We start from the raw sequence: 14,220 nt of genomic DNA, 5'->3' as shown, positions 1-14,220 counted from the left end.
GTGATGTAATTGCTTCCACTCGGGCGGCTTGGATACATTGACAGCCTAATTTAGAGAACCACAGTTTTTGGGCAGTCTGCAGAGCTGTCAATCAAACCCTGATAAAGGCGGTACAGACTGTAGAGGGGATTCTGTAAAAGAGTCACTTATTCTGTTTGCTTTTCCCCCCTCAGTGACTCACTCTCTCACCTTTGCAATCACATTCACCTCATTCACATGGATTCCTACAGATGGAACGTGCAAAATCAAGATGAACGGTGTATTATAAGGTCGTTCTGTGTTCAAAAAAAGAATCGGATTGACAAAACCAGTCTTAACTAGCATGGGTATATTTGTAGCAATAGCCAAAAATATATTGTATGGGTCAAAATTATCAATGATTCTTTTATGGCAAAAATCAGTAGGATATTCCATGAAGATATTTTGTAAATTTCCTATCATAAATATATCGAAACTCAATTTTTGATTAGTAATATGCTTTGCTAAGAACTTCATTTGGACAACTTTAAAGGAGATTTTTGTTTTATTTAGATTTTTTTTTACTTATTTATTTTTTTGCACACTCAAATTCCAGATTTTTTAAATTGTTGTAGCTTGACCAAATATTGTCGTATCCTAACATAACATGAGAAGGTGAAACAGCTGTAAACTAGACAACAGTCCTTCTGTCTACTCCTATTAAAAATATTTGTCTCACCACACTCATTGGTGACTGACTCTGTGAGTGTGTGTTATTGAGCCTAGTTGAAATCTTCAAATGTCAGGTTCAAACCGAGGCAACATTAGCGTCCCGCAGAACCTTTGCACAGACTCACACACCCTCCATTCAGAGGATGAGACAGGAAATGGGTGGGCACTGCAGATCAGCGTGAAACCTACGTACAGCCCAATAATCCCGGAGCACAGCTTCCTCCTGTTCTGCTCTGAATGAGCCACTGAGATTCATACGAGCTCCTATTATCTCCAAACCTGGAACAAGCTGGCTTCTCATACGAGCGACACTGGCTGCTTTCTCGGATAAATAGCCCTGAAGGCCTCTAATTCCACATCTCCTCCAACTGTCTATCTTAAATGTATATATTCAGTCCTGCACCCATCAGTCAATGATAAAACTTTGCAGCATTCACTGGATTCCAGGAGATGGTTTAACCTGCGCTGCTGTGGCGACGGCCCAGCGGGGGGCACAGATTCAGATGACAGACTCTTCACTCACTAGCCATTTAATGCTCACTTCTCGACACGTCTCAAAGCCCACATGTAATCCCAGCTAGTTACATTCTTTAGAATATTCTGGTTCATACTGAACTAAATCTCTGTAAAATACATTTACGGTATACTATCGATACTGTTTAACTATAAATTTGATTTCAGTTTTACAAAATGCACGTATCATTTCTGCTTTTAAACATATGGAAAATTTGAATATTTGACTTACTGAACTTTTTTTTCCATGTCGTGCTGATTTTAGGCCATAAAAATGACGTTGTATTAGTTAGTAGTCATTAGTAACCATTAACTGATGTTTAGTAGTTAATCATCAACTGTTTATCTTTTTTGTCTTCACAGCAAATGCTGAATGATCATGAAACATCGTCTCAAGACAGCTGTATTAAAAAGGTAGGACTCATTTTACATTAGTCCTCCCCTCTTGACACGTCTGACACATATGCTGATATCACCACACACAAATATTGATAATGCAAAAGCAATATGACAAACAATATCTATCTATCTATCTATCTATCTATCTATCTATCTATCTATCTATCTATCTATCTATCTATCTATCTATCTATGTCAATAAATGTTAACCATCAAATTAAATTATAATATAATATTTAAAAGAAGCTTTTTGTTCTTTCTTTTTCTTTCTTTCTTTCTTTCTTTCTTTCTTTCTTTCTTTCTTTCTTTCTTTCTTTCTTTCTTTCTTTCCTGTCAGACAAATGTTCTTTATGGTGCATTGTGATTTCAGAACGTGTTGTTTAAGTTTAATTAACTTTTTATTTTGAATGTATTTTATTATTTTTAATTTTTAATGATTAATTTGAACTACTTTGCAAAGAGTATCACTCAAACAGTTTAATTCTATTTAGCTTTAAACAACACAACATTTGACACAATGTAACAAACTACATACTGTACAGTGGCCTCTGCAATCCATACAGTGATGACTTTAGGATGCGGTTCCACTTGATTCACTACAATAACCAAACTTCTCAACAAAACTACGACCCTGGAACACAAAACCAGTCATAAGTTTTTTTTTTGTTTTTTTTTTTTAAACTGAGATTTGACTGAAATCTGAATATAAAAGGTGTCCATTGATATGGTTTGTTGGGATAGGACAATATTTGGGAGAGATACAACTATCTGAAAATCTGGAATCTGAGGGTGAAAATTTTAAATATTAAAAAAAAAGCACACTTAACGTTGTCCAGATTAAGCTTTTAGCAATGCATATTACTAACCAGAAATTTAGCTTTGATATATTTGCAGTAGGAAATGTACAAAATATATTTATGGAACATGATCTTTACTTAATATCCTAATGATTTTTGGCATAAATAAAAATCGACAATTTCGACCCATTCAATGTATTTTTGGCTATTGCTACTTGTGACTGCTTTTGTGGTTCAGGGTCACATTTGTGTTGTGTTGCATGTCAGTGTCTTTCAGAACTACTAATGTGATATTTTGGAAATCTTTTGTGCACCAATTTGATCCAAAAAAAAAAAAAAAAAAAGACAAGCTCCGAGCATCTTTAATAATATAATGAATTATGCATGAGGCGTTATGAATAACTGCATCACTCATCACCCACCCTAATAGACTAAATGCCATGTGTGAGAAAACATCTTATTGTGCCAGCAAATGAGAGCCAATATTTGTGTCTGCGCACGTGTGTGAGATATAGAGAAAGTGGCCAATATGTGTGTGTGTGTGTGTGAGTGAAAGAGAGAGAAAGAGAGAGGGCAGAATCAGCCCTGAGGTTATGTAATGAAAACATCTGTGCCAGATAATCTATAACATCATCCATCCATTTTCCTCACATCCCACCCTGTGTCTATGATGCATCTGTCTCAGAGCAGAAAACCCGCTGTTATTATGAGAGCTGAAAGATTTCTTAAGTCAAATCCCGACAGACAGACAAAAAGGAAAAGAGCTTCTTTCATTTATTTATCCTTTGCTTTTAACACGTTATCCCTTCTCACAACACAAACACTCAGAAACAGAGATGCCTATCTGAGTCTGTCCATATCTGTCCAGCACTGACTCTCACACACAAACACACAAGCTTTGAATTGAGCTCTTTTAGACGTAATCCACCACACTGTGTCCCAAAAGTCTGCATGTGTGATTGTTGTGTATGTGTATGCGTTTGTGTAACATGTAAGCTTACAGTGAACTGACAATGATAGTACACAGAGACATAGATTAATTATAGAAAATCAATGTGTTGTAATTGTATTTGAAACAGATCGCCTCTGGCATTGTGCCTGCATGTCTGGCAGGATATTAAAACATTTCGCTTTGTAAATGTAGCTAAAACAGGCGGCTGATGTTTTAATGGGAAAGAGATTAATGGCTCTTTTGACAGGCTCTCTGAGATGCTATCAGTGCTTTTGTGGCCCCTGCTGCGACCCATCTCTCATAGGCCAGTGTTATTTTAACTTGCACTGTTTATATCTAAGTGTGATAATAGTCACATAATACAATCACAAGTTAATTTTTGTCAGTAAACGCACCAATATTAAAATGTTAGCCAACAACAATTTTGTAAAATTGTAAATAACTGGTGTCAGTTGTGACCCTAGACCACAAAACCAGTCTTAAATAGCATGTGTATATTTGTAGCAATGGCAAAAAATACATTGTATGGGTCAAAATTATCTTTTTTTTTTTCTTTTATGCCAAAAATCATTAGGATATTAAGTATAGATCATGTTCCATGAAGATATGTTGTACATTTTCTACTGTAAACATTCCAAAACTTCATTTTTGATTAGTAATATGCATCGCTAAGAACATCATTTGGACAACTTTAAAGGTGATTTTCTCAATATTTTGACTGTTTGCACCTTCAGATTCCAGATTTTCAAATAGTTGTATCTCAGCTAAATATCCTATTCCAACAAACCATATAGCAATGGAAAGCTTATTTATTTAGCTTTCAGGTTATTTAAAAAAATTACTCTTATGACTGGATTTGCGGTCATTTTAGATATTTTAATAAGTACAGATAAGAATAAGCATACTGTTTTATTTTAAATGAAATTATCTGTTACCGTGAGTGATGATGGAACATTATTTTACCCATATTTTGACTTTTTTTAAGTTATATGAAACAATAAAGTAGACACTTTACTTGCATTTAATATGCTTTTTATATAATTGATATAATATGAATTTAATTTGATGCAGACACTGAAATTGGACGTCCAGTTTTTGACTCATATTTATATATTTTTAAGTTAATTCAATATGTAATTGCACCGATTTTTATTTATTTATTTTTTTAAGGGAAGGTGCTCTATGTATATGTGTTAATCAGTGTTTGAGTGTGAGTGAACGCATAAATTAAATCTGTTTTTGATATAAAAAAAAAGTGTTTCTTAGAAGACTTGGATTAAACCATCCAATTATTAAATGTCATAAAGTGTCAAATCTGAAGTGTATATTATTCCAATTTTGTGAAGAAAAAAATGTGCATTATATATTTTTGGAGGTAGATAAAAAAACTGCAATTATGGCCAATACCTTCATGTTCAAATTTGTCTTGTACCTTAATCTTCATAGCAGTCACCCATGTAGCACACTGCACCACTTTTTTTCCCCCTTCATTTCATGGAAAGGTGAAAGGAGAGTTGCTGTACCCGTTAACATCAGTAGAAGGAGGTGTGTCCGCGGGGAAAATGAATCTCTAATGTTAGCTTAACTGTACCCGGAAAATCTGCTGCTGTAAAAATATCATCCCAAGCAACCCTGCAAATTTAGGGCATCTGATTATGCCCCGAAATACATTACAGGTCAGGAGGGGCATCGTGCAGCCCTGAAGCGAGTTGCCTCAAATGTGACGATTGATTGATTATCATGATAATTTGTTTGAAATGATTATCTGGATATAATAATCACTGGTGTTCACCCCCTGCCTCGTGCTGCATTTTCATGCTCTCTTGTTCCCCCGTATAATGCGCCTCCATCAGAAATGGCCTCTGGTTATGGAGGCGTAGTAACGGGGGCCTCCCGGTCGGGTCCTCAGGGGCTGGGGGGCCCCATTGATGAATGATGACCCAAAGGAGCCTGAAATCAGAGAGAATAAACAGGGGGAAGAAGAGAAGAGGAGAGGGACAGGGAAGGCTGGTAACTATCTGTAGCGGAGGGCAATTATACGCCAGGCCAGGCAGCCCCAGGGGCAGCAGATCGCTCTGAAGAATGCAGAGGGCTCCTGACCACCCAATACACTCACTCACTCGCACACACACAAACACATACTCTGCGACCGGTGGGAAGGGAACAGAGAGGTTTTGCTGTCCATGTCAAAAATGCTTCATGAAAACACATTAAGAAAACCCGGCAACTTTCACCAGCCTGATCTGAATGACAATCGCAAAAATTACACTTCATAACGAGTCCTTCAAAGCACATTAAATGTTTTACAAGTGTCTCTCCGTCTGCTAGTAAACACAGCCATTCGAGCGCAGAACGCTTAAATAGTTTTGCGTATGAGCGCCTTTAACAACGCTTTCTAACTGTCACTTCAGGAGCTCATTTGAGGGAAAGCGATTCCACGCTGGAACATGCCTGTTCAATTAAAACAGAAAGCTTTCTCATGCACTCCAGCGCTAGACGCTCTGAAAACACGGGGCAATTGAAGACGTTTAGCCTTTTCTGTCACTACACGGGGAGGAGGGCTGTGTAGAAATAATATTTGAGGTTTTAGCATGACTATGAGAAGACTTAATGATGATATCCCTACTCGGCTCCTGGCTCGGTTACGTTTTAATGGCCCCTGACTGACAGTATTTCTTTCTGTGTGGGTGGGTGTGCTTGTTGAAGTGGCATGTATTTCTTTGAAGAGAGCAATCAATTAGGGTGTGTATGATTGTTTAGATACTTTTTCAGGTGTGATAGCTGATACTGTAGTTAAAATTAAATCAAAATTGACCTATGATAATCTATCGTCACAATGCAATAACTGTGAAACAACCTTTTATGTCACAAACCCATTGTGTTTTAACCCCTCCCTTCCAGCCACCTGTAATAAAAAGAATGCTTATCCCAATCCAATCAATTCCCAAAGAGTATATTCAAGTTCATTTGTTTCTAACTGAATAGTCATTTCACTAAACTAATCACAGAACTTCAATAGCAGTTGTATGCAGACAGAAGTAATGTTACAAACTTAACACACTTGAATTATGTTTATAACATAAACTAGGACTTCATCTAAAGCAGAAGTCCCACTGAGTAGTCATTTAGACAGCTTAAAGGAGAAGTTACTTTTCAGAACAAAAATGTACAGATAATGTACTCACACCCTTGTCATCCAAGATGTTAATGTCTTTCATTTTTCAGTCGTAAAGAAATTGTTTTTTGAGGCAAACATTTCAAAATGCAGTTTAAATGCAGCTTCAAAGGGTTCTAAACAATCCCAGCCGAGGTAGAAGGGTCTTAGTGAAACGATTGGTTATTTTCTAAAAAGCATTACAGTTTATATACTTTTTAATCTCAAATGCATTCCGGTTCAAGACATTTAGGGTATGTCGAAAACTCCCTTCTCATGTTCTCCTCTAACTTCAAGATCATTGCTGCAGAAGTACCGACCCAGTGTTTACAAATTTAATGTGCAAGGAAGGTCAAACATCCTTTACAAAAAAAGGTAAAACGGCGGTGTAGAATGATTTTGAAGTTGGAGAAGAAAATGAGATGGGAGTTTTTCGAAATACCCTAACTGCCATTAACTGGAATACACAGAGTACACAAAGAGATAAACAAGACAAACATTTGAAGTTAAAAAGTATAGAAATTGTCATTTTTTTTTAGAAAATAACCTAGACAAGACCCTTCTTCCTCGGCTGGGATCGTTTAGAGCCCTTTGAAGCCATTGATAAAACGCAACTGAAGAGAGAAAGACATGAACATCTTGGATGACAAATTGATAGTTTAGCCAAAAATAAAAATGTTGTCATTAATTATTTACTCTCTTTTAATTCCAAACCCGTTAAGCCAAAAAGTATCCACCTTTTTCTTCAACACGAAAGTAAGTCTATGGGCAAGACTTCCGGTTCATTAGCCACTACACTCTTAAAAATAAAGGTGCTTCACGATGCCATAGAAGAACCTTTTTGTCTAAATGATCCCATAAAGAACCTTTAACATCTGAATAATCTTTCTGTTTCACAAAAGGTTATTTTTGGAGAAAGAAGGTTCTTCAGATTATAAAAAGGTAAGAAAGAGATGGTTCTTTGTGAAACCAAAAATGGTTCTTCTATGGCATCACTGTGAAGAACCTTTTAAAGCACCTTTATTTTTAAGAATGTACGCTTGACTGTTGACCATTTTGTGCTAGTGCGTTAATAAGTGTTTATATGTGAGTAAACGCTTAAATTAAATCCATTTTTGATAAAAAACAAGCGATTGTGTCAAAAAAAAGTGTCAAATCTGAAGTGTCAAACTTTAATTTACAATGAAGAATACCTTCGTATGTCCCTTTTCCAAGATAACCGAAAGTTTTTTGGGTTTTGAATCAATATGGTGAGTAGATTTTTGGTTTAACAAAGCCTTTATGTGTAATAAAGTGCTTTAACCTTTATATATTGATGTTAAATCTTTCAGACTTCCATTATAAAAGCATTACTGAATGTTACACTCAATTATTTAGTTTGTTTTTCATATTACTTATTAATGGACAGCATGACATGGATGCTATCAAAATGCTTGTTCCTGTGTCATGAGTCAAATGGATTGAAGGATACATTGTCTGTTGACTGTCAGTGTACGGCTTTTCATCTTCTCAGAGCACAGACACATAGATGCACGTACATGAAACCACTGAAATATGTGAAGGTTGTTTGTGAGGGTGGATACGAGACATTTTTTATCTGGCCTCTTATTCCCAAAGGCATCTCCTGTCATACCATCGCTCCTCTTTGACAAGAACAGAAAACAAATGTCTCTTTCTGCCACATCTGTGGGAATTGTCCTTTCCAGAGCAGAATGCTGTCATTATCCCTGATCTTCCCAGCGTTCGCAAGACTGGGGCTTCGGATACAGTGTGAAAAGTAAAATGTGTGTGTGTGTGTGTGTGTGTGTGTGTGTGTGTGAGAGAGAGAGAGAGATTGTGAAAGAGCGAGATCAGTGATTGAGGACGGAATGATCCATTGTGGACAGAAGCTGGTCTGTGACGGCACAGCTCCGCTTGGCTGTGCTGGAATTCAAGTGGGAGCGAGTGAAGAGGGACGGAGAGCAAATAGGAGGCTGCTGAATGAGCAGTATATTAACTATTTAAAACGCCATCACTCTATTTTCTCTCTATGATGTCTGAAGGGAACTTTCCTCAACTGTCTGCGAACAAAGACAGGATAAAGTGGCTCGCTTTGTCTTTACTCAAAGTCCTCTTCTATTTCTCTGAGTGGGTGTTCATTAATTCAGTTGTGTGAATGAAGTCTGAGCCGCACTCATATAATAACATGTGACCGGGCTGCCGTTGACATGGAAACCCTTTCTAAAGACGTTATAGGTTCGGGACGCTTGGGGTGCCCTCACGGTAATGGTGGTCCGAGACCCTCTCGCACTCTTTCCGTCCGAGGGACGCATTTGTTTTCGCTGTCTCAGAGCAGGGACAGCCGTGTCCCCAGGCCCATTTCTGGACTGGAACTATGTGTGCAGTGGCCCCAGAACTATTTGAACACTAAACTCCTAAAATGTCACCACATTATGTAACGAAATATCAAACCGAGTGGCATTTATTTTAGTGAGAGATAGCACAAACACAGTTTGCAAGCAAAATAAAAAAAAGCATTTTGTTTGGTTGAAGTGATTGATACTGTTTAAAAAAATAATAATTTTGACTTTTTGCGGTTGTCAGACGTTAGTGGAACATTTCCATAGTTAATGTGGTTACTCTGCTAGGATGCTTAAAGGGATAGTTCTTCCAAATATGAAAATTCTGTCATTAATTACTCAACCCTTATGACGTTCCAAACCCACAAAACCTTTGTTCATCTTCGGAAGACAAATTAAGATATTTTTGATGAAATCTAAGAGCTTTCTGACCCTGCAGAGACAGCATTTACATTTACATTTAGACATTTAGCAGATGCTTTTATCCAAAGCAACTTACAAAAGAGGACAATGGAAGCAATCAAAAACAACAAAATTGCAGTAACATGCAAGTGCTATGACAAGTCTCATTTAGCCAAACACAGTACATGTATCAAGGTTTTTTTTAAATTATACAATAAATAATAAGAAAATAGATATAATAAAAAAAAAAGAAAAGCAAGCTAGTGTTGGAGGCCTAAAATAGATAGATAGAATACAAAAAGAACAGAGAAGCTAGTGTTAGTTTTTCTCTTTTTCTTTATTTTTTTTTTTTTTTTTAGAAAACAATCAGTAAATTAAATAGTCAAATTAAGTCTAAAAGTTTTTTTTTTTTTTTTTGAATGTAATTAGAATAGAGGGTGCTAGAGTTAGAGGGTCAAATGAAGATGGAAGAGATGTGTTTTAGCTGATTTTTGAAGATGGCTAAGGGCTCAGCTGTTCGGATTGAGTTAGGCAGGTCATTTAATGTGAATGTCCGTGAAAGTGATTTTGTGCCTCTTTGGGATGGCACAATAATGCGCCGTTCACTTGCAGAATGCAAGCTTCTAGAGGCACATAAGTCTAAAGTAATGAATTTTGGTAAAAGGGTGCAGAGCCAGTGGTGGTTTTGTAGGCAAACATTAATGCCTTGAATTTTATGCAAGCAGCTATTGGTAGCCACTGCAAATTGATAAAGAGAGGTGTGACGTGCATTCTTTCCAGCTCATTAAAAATTAATCTTGCAGCCGCATTCTGGATTAATTGTAAAGGTTTGATAGAACTGGCTGGAAGATCTGCCAAAAGAAGATTGCAATAGTCCAGTCTGGACAGAACAAGAGCTTGAACAATGAGTTGTGAAGCATGTTCCAAAAAAAAGTGCTGATCTCCCTGATGTCGAATAAAGCAAATCTGCAGGACTGGGCAGTTTTAGCAATGTGGTCTGAGAAAGTCAGCTGATCATCAATTGCAATTCCAAGGTTTCTGGCTGTTTTTGAAGGAGTTATGGTTGATGTGCCTAACTGGATGGTGAAGTTGTGATGAAACGATGGGTTTGATGGAACCACAAGCAGTTCTGTCCTGGCAAGGTTGAGTTGAAGATGATGGTCCTTCATCCAGCATGAAATACTGGAGACAAGCTGACATCTGAGCAGCTATCGTCGGATCATCAGGATGGAATGAGAGCTAGAGTTGAGTGTCATCAGCATAGCAGTGGTATGTTTCTGAATGACAGAACCTAGTGATGCCATGTAGACAGAGAAGAGAAGTGGTCCAAGAACTGAGCCCTGAGGTACTCCAGTAGCAATGTAATTATCTTCAAGGGCCAGAAAGGTAGTAATGACATCTATAAAATAATCAATAGACATCAGTGGTTCGACTGTAATGTTATAAAACTTATAACATATAACAAAACTTATAAAACTTTCAACAATTTCTTCTCTTCGGTGTCAGTCTTCAATGTGCATTTACACAACGCATGTACATACAGCTGATGCGGAAGAGAAGAAATTGTTAACAATTTGCAGCCTTGGTGAGCATACAAGTCTTATTTAAAATACTATTTTAATTAATTAATTAATTAATTAATTAATTAATACAAAATAAATAGATAAATAAAATCTTACAGACCCTAAACTTTATATATGGACGTACAGTCAAACCAAAATTCATTTAGATGCCTTCAACATTTCTCACATTATCACAGCTTGCTATAGTTTAGAAAATGGTAATAAAATATGACAAGAACAAATCAGAACAAATTCATCTTGATAATGTCAGATAGCTTTGATAGAAAGGCATGTAATGGATCACAATCAACCAAAAATTCAGACAACTGTCAGTGAAACATGGTTAGGTCAAAATATTTGACTAATTTTACTAGCAGTCCACTGTATGAAGCATTTTTGGGTATATAGAATGTTTGGGTCAGTTTACTTTATTTTGCTATCCTCACTTGCATACATGAACTATAGTGCCCTGCACCCAATAGTAAAAAAAAAAAAATGTATCAAAAATTATATCTGGTGTCTGAATGATTTTTGGTTTGCTTAACACCTGCTCATAAATAAACACTATTTTCAAAACATTAAATGGCTTTTGCAACACATGTAACTCTCATAATGTTATGCTGATACTTGAGTTGAGTGAGAAAGCGAACAAGACAGAATGAAAGAAGAGAATGACAGAGAGAGGAGCAGGCCAGACGAATGCCTGAATGCCCAGGAGAGATACTCTGCCAGTGGGCCGCTGTCTGACACAGAGAGAGGCCACTTGTCTGGAGGCTGTGCCCAGCCATCTGAAGGTCATGTGAAAGCAAACTGCCTCATTCCTGGACACACCAAATCTGGATCGCTTCATCCAGCGATAGAAAACAATCAAAAGAAATGGGTCTAACAGGGACAGCAAAGGTGAGGGGAAAGTTTTAGGCCAGTTAGGAAAATGTGATTGTCCAGTTTCTCTTCAAGTTTTTTCTCAACCTTTCTCACAAAATGTTATTGGAGAAATAAAACAAGAAGTCACATGTAAGATATGTGTATTAGCAAGTTAGTACTCAGTTACACTTTATTTCAATAGTCCACCTCAGAGATACTATTAAAGGGTTAGTTCACCCAAAAATGAAAATTAGCCCATTATTTACCAAACCCAGTCTCATAAAATATTAGCCCATTATTTACCAACCCAGTCTCATAAAAAATTAGCCCATTATTTACCAACCCAGTCTCAGTTAAAATATCCGGGGACTGTTGCTAAAACTTAATGCTCTATCGTGTTGGAAATATGCCCTACACCTAATCCAACCCTAAACCTTCCTGATAGTGTTAACAAATGTAAAACTGATATAAAAACGCATTTGTTGACACCATTTGAATCTTCCTTGTGTGTAGATCTGAACTCTTTTGTCGAGCCATAGTTACACAGGATTCAAACCGGAGCTCTTCACCTCTTAAGTACATCTCCGTACTGCGTGAGCTACCAAACAAACCTACCGTCTAAGAAAACCCATAGATATGAAGCTGGATATGTCATGCCAACATTCAAAATTCAGTTTTCAAATCTCCCATAATCTCCATAATTTTGACCTCTGTACAATGTACGATCAATAATACCACAATGTACGATCATTTCAGAATTTTGTGACACCATGGTCGTTGTAATTATAGAGCTTCTATTCTCAAAGATCTAGCTGTGTGGATCCTACATCTACCTTCATGATTGTGAGGAGACGTGAACGTGGCATTACGCATGTCTTTCATCCAATCTTACGTCTTCTCAACCAATATCATCGTGGAGAATGGCTCTCTCTCACGAGCACAAGTTAACGTTCCTGTCGCACTTAGGTCAGTTGTTTCAAACTGAGGTTGTTAGTTTAACAATGAAGTATAGAAAATGAGTGCTGAAAAGGATAAATCGCTGTAACATCTAGAATAATAGCTGTATTTTGAACGTTTGACTCGGGTAAGATAATTAGTTTAGCACTGCAATAAAGTATAGAAAATGAGTGCTGAAAAGGATAAATAGCTGTAACATCTAGATAAATATCTTTATTTTGAACGTTTGACTCAAATACCATAATTTTCTCCCAAATACGATAATTTTGAGCTTCTGGTACGATACTTGGACATTTCCAATCTGGCAACACTGACCAGCATCCCAGCATCAAAACCTACCTAACCAGCTTATGCATATGTTAATTATTACCAATTGTTCCTTAGTTTAGGACCCCAATTCTGTCTGCCACAAATATTTCCTCCTTAAAAATTTCAGTTTATTGGTTATATTTTGTTTATTGAATGCTTCCCCTGTTGAAAAAAACAGCATTTGCTGGTTAGGTAGGTTTTAATGATGGGATGCTGGTTTTAGCTGGTCTTTTGCTGGTTTATGCTGGTCATTTGCTGGTTTATGCTGGTCCTTAGCTGGTCACGTCAAGAGCCAGCATTAACCAGTAAAGGACCAGCATAAACCAGCATCCCAGCATCAAAACCTAACCAGCATATGTTTTTTTTTTTTTTTTTTTTTCTCAACAGGGTCATAGTAGAAGATTTTATTAGTTTTTAGAGTAGTTTTGATGTTATTTGGCTCATTGTGTTTGCATTCCAGTGTTTTTCTGTGCAATTGGGGTTTGTTTTAATGTTTTGATAACATACAGAAAAGCTGCTACACAAATGAGTGCGTTGTCTGACTCTAGTTTTTGCCATGCTGAAAATGTTTCAGACTTACAATCTGCTTTCTGATGTCATTCTACTTAACTGACCTCATTTCTTAGCCGTGTCAGTATCTGTTGATAAATGGTGTTTTTGAATCACTCTTATCTCTTCGAATTGTGTTGTCGCTAGCATGCTCACCACTCCGCCGTCTTGCAAAATCCCTTTCAAAAGCAGATGGAGCTGAAGTTCACAAACAGCTCGTTTCTCATCCTATTGTGGTGCCTGTCACCTAGGCCCATGGCTGCAGAAAAGAGCCCAAATCCCTCGTTTGTTTAGGAGATCATGTGATAAATGCTACGGCGCTAGCGTTCAGGATGGCTGACCTGAGAGTGCACTTGCGGAGGCCGGACTCCGGCGCTGATCATGCGCTTTCAGAAACCCTTTGTTTGCTGAAGAATCTGCGAAAGCTTTCTAGTTGTATTTGCAAAGAAATAATAATCATTATGAGGACATAACAGAGCACTGCCATTATTTGGAAATGAGAGTTTTGATGCTATTGATCTTCTCTTTTACTCCAAAATGACGGCAAACAGAGCTGAAGAATGATTACGCACCTGGTGAATCCTCAAGAAAAAATAAAGTCATATCATTTGTATAGGTATAATTTTGTGGAGCTGAGCTGTTTAAATCTATAGTAGAGTATGATTGGGCTCTGTATGAAAGGTGCATTAAATCATTGATTTATTAAACAATATCATTATAAACCCTAACATGA

The 14,220-nt window shown here is 37.0% G+C and overlaps 1 protein-coding gene across 1 annotated transcript in view; it reads left to right on the top strand.

Moving 5' to 3' along the window:
* Positions 1 to 1,570: 1,570 nt before the first annotated feature.
* Positions 1,571 to 14,220, top strand: part of prdm16 (PR domain containing 16) — a 129,084-nt gene continuing 116,434 nt past the window's right edge. The window contains exon 1 of the mRNA XM_073819224.1: positions 1,571 to 1,617. The gene's annotated coding sequence lies outside the window, so the exon portion shown is untranslated. The remainder of the gene's footprint in view (positions 1,618 to 14,220) is intronic.

The sequence above is a fragment of the Garra rufa genome, chromosome 15 (assembly GCF_049309525.1).
Source record: "Garra rufa chromosome 15, GarRuf1.0, whole genome shotgun sequence".
NCBI lineage: Eukaryota > Metazoa > Chordata > Actinopteri > Cypriniformes > Cyprinidae > Garra > Garra rufa.
Note: the sequence above shows the minus strand (reverse complement) of the source record. Positions and strands in the feature narration are given on the sequence as shown.